Source organism: Sinocyclocheilus grahami, unplaced genomic scaffold (genome assembly GCF_001515645.1).
Source record: "Sinocyclocheilus grahami isolate Dianchi unplaced genomic scaffold, SAMN03320097.WGS_v1.1 scaffold30.1, whole genome shotgun sequence".
Classification (NCBI taxonomy): domain Eukaryota; kingdom Metazoa; phylum Chordata; class Actinopteri; order Cypriniformes; family Cyprinidae; genus Sinocyclocheilus; species Sinocyclocheilus grahami.
The window spans coordinates 2099388-2109054 of NW_015505209.1; positions in this window are offsets into that span (position 1 = coordinate 2099388).

Consider the following 9667-nt stretch of genomic DNA (forward strand, 5'->3'; position numbering starts at 1 on the left):
GTGAATGGTAAGAAGCCATTCAATGAGGGAAGAGAAACTCTGCTGGGGATGTGGGATGGACATGCCAAACCACCCCCCACCCCTGCTAATTTCTCTAGGGCTCAACTTCCACTCTCCGGAGCTTCCCAGCATGTCAAGGGTCAGCCCCCCCCCAGACCTCCTGACTGATGGGTCAACCCCCCTGACTTCCCCAGAGCTCTCCATGAGAATGTCAGACAGGGAGATTGGACAACAAGCTTCTAATGAACTGGGGAGGGACCAATCTGGACCCCAGTGCTCGGCCAAATAAGATGGCTCGGAGAGACCAAAAGACCTTTAAAGTGACAGCTCCTTCCACGCTGCTTAGCTTGAGTGGTTTAGGAAGTTTGCTGACAGTGAATAGAAGCAGTTATGAACAGATGAGCCATGGAGAAAGGCAATGCGTGACAGCAGTAAAGCTACCTCTGAATTCCTACGCAGGGCCTGGGAGCATGGGAATGCATTATGGGCCACCAGAGCCTGAATCGGTCGCCCTTAGTCAAGCCTTCATGTGCACAATAGTAGGATTGAGTCTGGGGTCCATAAACGAGGTCAGAGGGAGGAAATAGTTAGTTCTGGAAAACAGTGCGGTTCTTTAAACTCCTGTTACATGCTCCGTCAAAACCATCATTTAGGTAATGTTGTTACATGTATCCAATTAGCGAAATTGAGACAGGGATAGTTACATCGCTGACCTGACCCTGTGAGAAGCCCAGACAAACAAGCATGCAAAAATCTAATTCCTTTTGTGATGAACTTCAAAAAGAGTATTGGACCCAACTGACTTGCATTGTGTGGACAAAACATTTTAAGTATCTTCTTTTGTGTTTCGCAGAAGAAAGTCATACAGGTATGGAGCGAAGTCTTTGAATGAACTATCCATTTAAGAACTCAAACAAACCAAGGATAAACCGCATCCTAGAATGCTATCAGGAGAGCAATGTTGGTGGTAGCAGCAAGCATGTAGACCATCTTCATTGCCAAGCCGTAATTATACCCAATAACACCTTTAACACAAGCAGGCTGTTGTTGCCGTCTCTCAGGGTGTGAGGTCAAGCATTTCCTGTGTCTATGAATGGTCGCCATCATTGGAATTGTCATGCTGTGGCTCCTCCTTCATTCATTGAAGAGTCATATAAAGTTTGGCATCTCTTTTCCCCTCCCTTTTTCTTGCTTTAATAGACCCATGCTTGCATTTACAGTACACGCCATTCATTGAACTTTGAGTGGAGCTTCATAACAGAAATTAAAGTGCAAGCACATGAGTGGCCCTTAGCTTGACCACAAAATAAAAAATTTACCTCAACAGCAGCAATGTTGTGTTTTGGACCCCACTGACTTTCATTGTATGGACTCTTCGAAGTATCTTTCAGTTTAAGTTGAGTAAACGATGAATTTTCATTTTTGGGTGAAGTATTCCTATCCACCTCAAGAAAGTGAGTGACTAGTTCAAACCATGATGCCAGGCATGGTGGGCTGGGGGAGTGTGGATCAGTAGTGTACCAACAGGTTTGGCTTCCACACCCTGTCGGAAAATAAATACTCCATAATGACTGCTTATTAAAACATGAAACGTGGGTATGACCGAAAGTGTGAATTCCATAGGAAATCCATAACAAGCAAATACATGTTCTCTCATTAGCCGTGACATTTCAAACACATGGGGGAGAAATTAACTACATATTTACAGTAGGTCAGTGACCACAATGAAAGATGGCAGAGTAAAAATGTCACTCCAAGCAGATTGACAAGCAGATTGTCATCTTCCTCGCAGGTCTGTGCGTAAACTATAACCAGGATATGATTAATTGAAAAGCATAATGTCGAAGAACCACAGACAGATGACGAAGAGGGACTAAAAGAAAAAAAAAAATAATGGAAAACATATCTTGTGCTGAGAGGTATTTTTAAAACGTAATACGTAATTTAAAAGAATTCTACCAATGGGAAACTCTAAGACAGCAGTGTTCATCTTTCTTTTAGGAAAGAAGAAAAGGCTTTTTAGGCCCCCTTGATAGCCCCCCCCCCCCACGCACGCCCACCCACTCGCTGCTCTCAGACTCTGTCCTGGGCCCTACAGTCTGCTGCGATATAGATTAGGTTTCAGCTCTGAACTTGCACTAGCGTTGCCAGAATGACAGGGTGGAAATTTCGAAGAAAAGAAAGGACAAGAGGTAGAAAAAAAGAGCAGGAAGAAAGGGGTGTTTTAAATGCTGAGTACAGGAGTTTGGTTATTATTGGAAAAAATCTAAGAGGTCATTCATGAGCCTGAGCCAAGCTATGAGGAAACTGCTCTCGTGTCTCAAACAGTTGGGGGATCTGGCCAAGTCCTACTTCAGCTGTTGTTCCAGGCCGTGCATTTATCACAGAGGCATTTCCCCCAGAAATCGAGAGACTCTCAGAGGCCAGGCGATGATCTGTCCCATGTCCTCTCAACATCCAAACTGCATGAAAAAGGATGCTGTTTGGGGAATTCCTCCATTTAAAACAACAACCATAAAGCAAGACAAACAATATGACAACCCCTTTGCACCAAATATACATCCCGAAGCAGATCTTGTGAAAACTTTAACTTTGGTGTAGCGCACCCTCAAGTTATTTCACATACTTTTCCCGCCCCGCCCCGCCCCCTAAAATTCCTCACCTTTAAAAAAAAAAACTTTCAGAGCTGGGGAGCTCTGTTTTTGACATTTGAGGGGTTAATGATTATGAGAACCAAAAAAAACAAAGCAAAACAAAAAAACGTCTTTCCAGGTTTCTGCCATCTGTCAGTTTTATGGACAGCCAAGAAGGAAATTGGGTCTTTGGGTTGTTTGGCCCGAGAATAATGAGCCACTGAAAATGATTGTTATAGATGACCCCTCAGCGCCGTCCTCATATGGACCAAATCCAGCTGCAGTCTGCAAGCTTAAAACAATCAGGGATAAATCAATTGGATGTTATGAGGAGAAGGAGGGAGCCAGGCTGGGAGCAAGGTAATGACATCCGCTGTGCAATGGAATGGAGGTGCTGGGAACGCTTTCCTGAGCCGTGTGTCGGCTACGAGGGTTTAAGCTACCTCGGCTGCCTGCACACGATTATCAGGGGTGGTGCTCGGCCCCCTTTCAGCACATGAGGCTTGAGGAGTACGTATGTTTTGTGCTGTATGAGGGGGGCTGGATGTTCCTTAGACAAAACAGCAGATAACATGGTGGGAAGGAAGCAAGTCTCGTGAGACGCATTCCACGAGGAGTTAAACATATAGCATGCACAACAAATTCACATTTTGTATGATAAAAAGTTACATAAATATTCCTTGTCCTTGTAGTGTGTGGCATGGTTCAACTATGGCTGCTGTAAAATAATAAAAGATATGATTATGACACACATCGCACAATAAAAGAGGGTTGCATTCTCTTAGGAATGATAAGGAACTCTGGAATGCTTGTGCAAGGTGTCAGTTTGTCCTGAAGCACTGATGCAAATCAGTCCCCCGAGGTGTTCCGAAACAGATCAATCTATCCTTGAGAAATTATTCGCAATAAGCTTGGCAAGCACATTAATTCCAAAGCCATATGACACATCTCTTGTGAATCTTCTCATTGAATGAACATGCTGAATACCACATTTAATAACATTGTGTACTTGATGCTAGCTGTACATACAAGTACTGACTGACACTATTTATAGCTGCTGTGATGTTCTGCTGTATGTCATAACACTTGTGACAACAGATGTTGCTGAATGAAAGTGAAAGCTCGGGCCAGAGTTTTAAGCGACATCTGTGAGCCCTCCTGCTACATCATACTAACACAGAGGCCCTTTGCCCTTGGACAAGAATTGTGGGCTGCAGCCGCTGCTTTGCAGGCATTTCTCATAGCAGCCTGAGTTATGATGTGCCACCATCATCTGCCGCGTCCCAACAGCTGCCGGGACAGTTGTTGTGCAGTGGCGTTTGCGCAATTAAAATGGCCGGTAAGGTTCACTTTTCTTGAGAGTGTGTGTGCAGGTTTTGGCAAACCAGTTTTGGCAGTTTTGATGTTTGCGATGTGATATACTTACCCGCACAATAGCATTAATGACAACAGGAATAATGTGAAGATTAGGCAATAGGAGAGCTCTGCATCTGCCAAAGTCTTTTAGAGTACAGTAGAAAAGACCTTCACCCGTTCCGGCCTCATTTCTCCTATCCAACAGGAACTGGGGACAGAAGGAAAAGAGAGAAGGGGAGGTGGGTTGTGGAGGGGGCTGCCTAGCACAAAGAAGAAGCCTGGATCAAGTCATGAGCAGCAAACGACATAGGTTGAATTTTTAACGGGTGAGATCACATCCTCTTTCCTCAGTGGCTGAGAGACTCATCCTCGGTTGGACAGCCGAGTGTTCGGCATGCCAAACGGGACATCCATTATTGGGAGAGCGGCATGCGTTCGCACACACACATTAGCACGTGCATGCACACATTAAAGTTAACAGTTTCAAATGCAAATTATCATGCAAACATATACAGTACCACCTCATACGCAACAAAGTCGCAATAGATGGGAAGTTGCATGCAGCCATACTATACAGCCATCAGCCAAATCTACAACACATGCGCGCCTGAGCAGTCAGCACAAAGGGACAAGCAAGCAGAGTGTGTCTGAGCATGTGTGCGGGTAAGTAGCATGGGAGGGCTGCAGGGTTACATAACTGTGCTACAGCGGGGCCCCCTTGTTCTCTTCCATATGGGGGCACCAAAGGTTTTGCGAGACCCTAGTGTGGAAGGAGCTAGCATAAGTGTTCATTACAGCACTGGGAGAGACTATACATTTGATGTAAAACCAGATGGCAGATTTGTAGTCAGGTTCGGGCCTTTGAAAGCTCACATCATGCTTCCAAAACCAGTTTGGAAGTAGGTCAGTTTGGTGCTCAAATTGACAAATGGAGGTGCTCGTTAACACCACGCGATGCACCAGGCTAAAGTGCTCCCTCCCTGCTGATTTCTGTAGTAACCTTGACCCTCCAACAGTGGGGTAAAGAGAATATGATGCTCGAGATGGAGCACAGATGGAGATATTCTCTGTTTACAGTCTCGACACTATAAGGAAATCTAAGACAAGGAGAGAGGGAAAGAGAGAGAAGAAGGAAAAACGACCTCGGTGTGTTGTAGGAATTTTCCTCCCTTCCTAAAATATTTCCTATATGTCTTCAGCCGGGTTGCCTGTTTTTTCCCCCCCCCCCCTCCAATTCTTTCCCTCCGCAGACTGCCTTTCACTTTGGGGGGCCCGCAGACCCCCTCAGCCGAGTGGGGAGCTTTCAGGGTACCCTGATGGATGCTAATGGGGGACTCTTTCAGATCATTTTACAGGGCCGGGCTTTGATCTGCCGACTGGCTTGCTCTCTACAGGCTGGATATCCAGAGAACATGCAAATCCCCCCTCCCCTCCACACACACACACAAAAACACCTGTGAAAAAACTCCAAGGGCATGAGGGAAGAAAAGAAGAGCCGAGAAGAGTTCACAGACACGAAAGAAAAGAATGAGAATGCGACTCAGAAAAGACAAAGGAAAGAGCAGAGGGAGAGTATATAAAAAAGGCAGGGACTGAGAAAGAAAGAGAAAGAGCGAGAGAGAGAGACGCTTTAGGGGGGAGGGTGGTGGTCAGAGCCTGAGGCGGATGTGTCTGCGCTGTTGAGAATTAGGAAGGAAGAACTGGAAAAGAAAGTCCGGTGAGGGAACCTCGTCAGTAGCACGCAGCAGCCACACTTTGAATGGTGGTTAAGTGTGGGGACAGCTGGAGGCAGTTGATTGGCTAAGAGGCTATGGAACTCGTGCTTCCTGTGGCCAGCTGCTATACCCATGGCCCCAAGTGACAAGGGTTATAATTGATTACTATCGGGCAGTTCAGCAGTGTATAGAGTGCACAGAGCTGCTGAAGTACAGTACAGCTGGCTACACAGTAAAATGAAAGAGCAGTTTTTTTCCTCGCTCTCTCTCAATCTTTTTCCTTTAGGCCACTGCAGGCATGGCACAGCACGTGGTCCGACATCGTCTAGCTTCCTACATTTGCGTGCCGTCTTGCTTCAGAAACCCATTCTGCATCCATCTTGAGATGAAAATGGACTGCATGTGAAAAGTACCTGACTTCAAAGCTATACATTTAGGTGCACGGATTGCTTGCAGACGTTGCACGGCAAACCAGAGCCATTCGCCCGCGTTGCTGGAGACCTTCCTGTGAGCTCAACCCTGTGAGCTCCATATTGTGAGGAAAGACATAAAGGGCTCTTGTGCACTGGCGCTCGGTTCAAGTCCTAATTCGCTTTATTAGTTTCATTGCTTTATTAGATTCCGTGCAAAGGGGAAGAGGGAGAAGAAATTATGTAAGTTTCTGAAATAAGAAGGATCTTTTTGTAGCCTTTTGGATGCAGAAAGCTGAGCCTGATCAAAGCCTCCTGGAAGACTGGCGTCGGATTGAGCTGCCATGCTTTGAGAAGGGATGATAAGTCCTTTCTGTGGCTCTCAACCTTTCCTCCTCCTCCTCCACTCCTCCCCTTTTAGGTTTCTGTCTATGATGTCATGTTTTAGGGTTCTTTAAAGGAAGGAAGGATGAAGGCTTCTCTCTTCAGCACCTCTTTGTACTAATGGAAAGCCCTCCTCAGGACATATCCGCCCCTATGGCCTTGCGGCATCCAGGGGGCAGGAAACCGCTCTGGCCGGATGAAAAAGAGGAAGTGTGAGAGGAGAATCCTTGCTGGACCCAATCCACTCAGATGGAGCCTTCTCACTGTAACGGAGCCTGAATGGAGATGGGGGATGATCTCTGGAGCCTGTCCATTAAATGCAGCACCCGTTGTGTTACAGACTTGTTTTTTGTGCACTGAGCTTAGGTGATTTCTTCGGTTCTAGCCTCATTACCAGAAACAGAATGAGCAATTTAACAATGCTTGTAGCTAAATGTGCATGCGGTGTCACTTTCTGTGTTTCTGTATGACTACGGGTAACAGAATGGAGACTGTTCACCTCAGTGGAAACAATTCTGAGTCATCTCTTTAAAACTGTGCAATGAGTACAAATTTTCACACCCTTAAATCATACTTCTTAATGGCCTACACTTACAAAAAAAACAGAAAACCTGTTGCAGTGGCAATTAACAGTGTCAAGGATTTCAAATGAATTGTGGATATTTAAGCCGTGATTTAAGCTACACGTTTGCATCGCAGTGCGTGGGGAGACAAAGTTCAAAGTTAGTCTTTCTGGGAACTGATAATTATATTTTAGATTTTGGCAACAATACAAAAACAACAACATTGAAAAATGCTCATGGTAAAATGTAAATTAAATAATTTGCCATATAAATCTATAAACAAATAGTTTATATATATAAACAAATACTATATATAACACATTTGTGCATAAATAAATTAGTAATAAACAGCAATCTAAGCACTTATTCACCATTGTCTGCCTTTTAGCCAATCAGGTAAGACTACAGGGCCTAATCAATATTAAGTACAGGACACCAAATAATTAATAGTCTGTAGCCAAACCAATTCAAGTGGCATATTTATGAATCTTAGAGCAAGAGTGAATAGAGAAAGAAAGGGAAAAGTCATTCTCGTCATTATTTGATTTGTTTAGTTCTCTTTTTTCCCTTCCTAAATCCCTTGCTCCATTTCCAAACAGTCTTGACTTAGTACAGTGTGAACAGGCTGGAAAAAGGCCTTTCCTGGAAGAAAGCAGGGAGACGTAGAGAAGAGAGCCTCATGATGACTACAGCATAAGCAGAAGCATCAAGACAGCCTCCACCTCATATCTCATCTTTGGACCCAGACTCCCAGATGTGTGTCATCCTCTGACTCCAACTGCAGCTGAAGGTAATTTTGCTGGAGAGGAATCAGGGAGGGAACACCCCGCTAAAGTTGAGCCCCACAGAGATAGCAGACAGAGCCAAACTCCCTCCTTTCCTCAAAGACACTGTTGTCAGAGACATGGACACTTCGTACCAGCAGAGGGAGAGGCTCATGGATGGAATGGGAGCGATGGATGATGTGATGACAACTGTGATCTCTCTTCAGACACCAACTCCTGTTCCCACACTACTATGGAAAGCAAGACCATTACTAACTTCCCCAAACGGTTTTGCAACATCAAGGTCTTGAGGTGCTGCTGCTTTCAAATGTGACATAAAAATTACGAAAGCTATAAGGACTTCTTTACGTGCAGTTTTGCAGCATGCTTTACTGCACTGCTCTACCGTAGAGTTAGTGCATTATTGTTTTGGTTTGTCTATGATTTTTCTTGTAGCTGGTGAGTTATGGGCCTCCTCTTGTGTCTGCTCTTAAGAGGCACCTAAAAATACCCAGTGAGGTAATGAGAAAGCCTCTGCACTATTTACATTTTGGCGAGTTGGGCTTTCAGAACAGACTCTGCTGAGAGAGGTGAATCTGTGAGATGACTAAGAGGGAAAATTGTTAAATGCTCTACACAGAACTCTACATAGATGGCTGGGGCTGAGATAAAAGGCACAGACATTAAGAAATGGAGAAGAGGCCAAGGCAGAGCAGTCATACGGTGAAACACAGTCAAAAGGAAAGGAAAGAGAGAGCGAGAGAGGGAGGTGCGCAAGACAGGAAGACAGAGACAAACACGAGAGACAGCGGTCAAAAGAGGCAGAGAGGATGAGAAAGACCATGGCCCTGTCTGAACACTGAAAATATTATCTTTCCTTGTCTGCTCTCCTTCATGAGTGCTAATATGTGTGAGGGCTGGAAAACAGAAAGCAAGATGGCGGATGCTCAGCCTATACCAGTGCTTGCGGTTGAGTTTGATTAAAATCCATATGCATATTGCAAAGTAGTTATCAATATGTGTTTTTTAATGGCTAATACCTGCATATATCGGTGGTTAATACATAATTGAGTGACAGCAAATGTACACAAAATTAAGTCATGCAGAGCAGTCATACGGTGAAACACAGTCAAAAGGAAAGGAAAGAGAGAGCGAGAGAGGGAGGTGCGCAAGACAGGAAGACAGAGACAAACACGAGAGACAGCGGTCAAAAGAGGCAGAGAGGATGAGAAAGACCATGGCCCTGTCTGAACACTGAAAATATTCTCTTTCCTTGTCTGCTCTCCTTCATGAGTGCTAATATGTGTGAGGGCTGGAAAACAGAAAGCAAGATGGCGGATGCTCAGCCTATACCAGTGCTTGCGGTTGAGTTTGATTAAAATCCATATGCATATTGCAAAGTAGTTATCAATATGTGTTTTTTAATGGCTAATACCTGCATATATCGGTGGTTAATACATAATTGAGTGACAGCAAATGTACACAAAATTAAGTCATGCATGCATAGACCAGTTTTAGACTAGTTTTACTTAAAATTGCTTCCCAAGCTTTACTGTCTTAGTCACCCCCACAGCCTTATTACAAATGCTCAGATTTCCTTTAATCAACACCGAAAATGAAACTGTGTTCCTATGAACTCATATTAGTTCATTTAGCATTGTTATTATAATTTTTTGTTGTTGTTTAATTTGATGGTTTGAGATATACAGAATCTGAAATGAAAACAGCAAGAATGCGTTGTGAAGTGTGAGGCGAGTAAAGGTCACTGTTGCATAATTCTACCTCTGTACAGTGTTTTTATATATATATATATATATATATATATATATATATATACATATA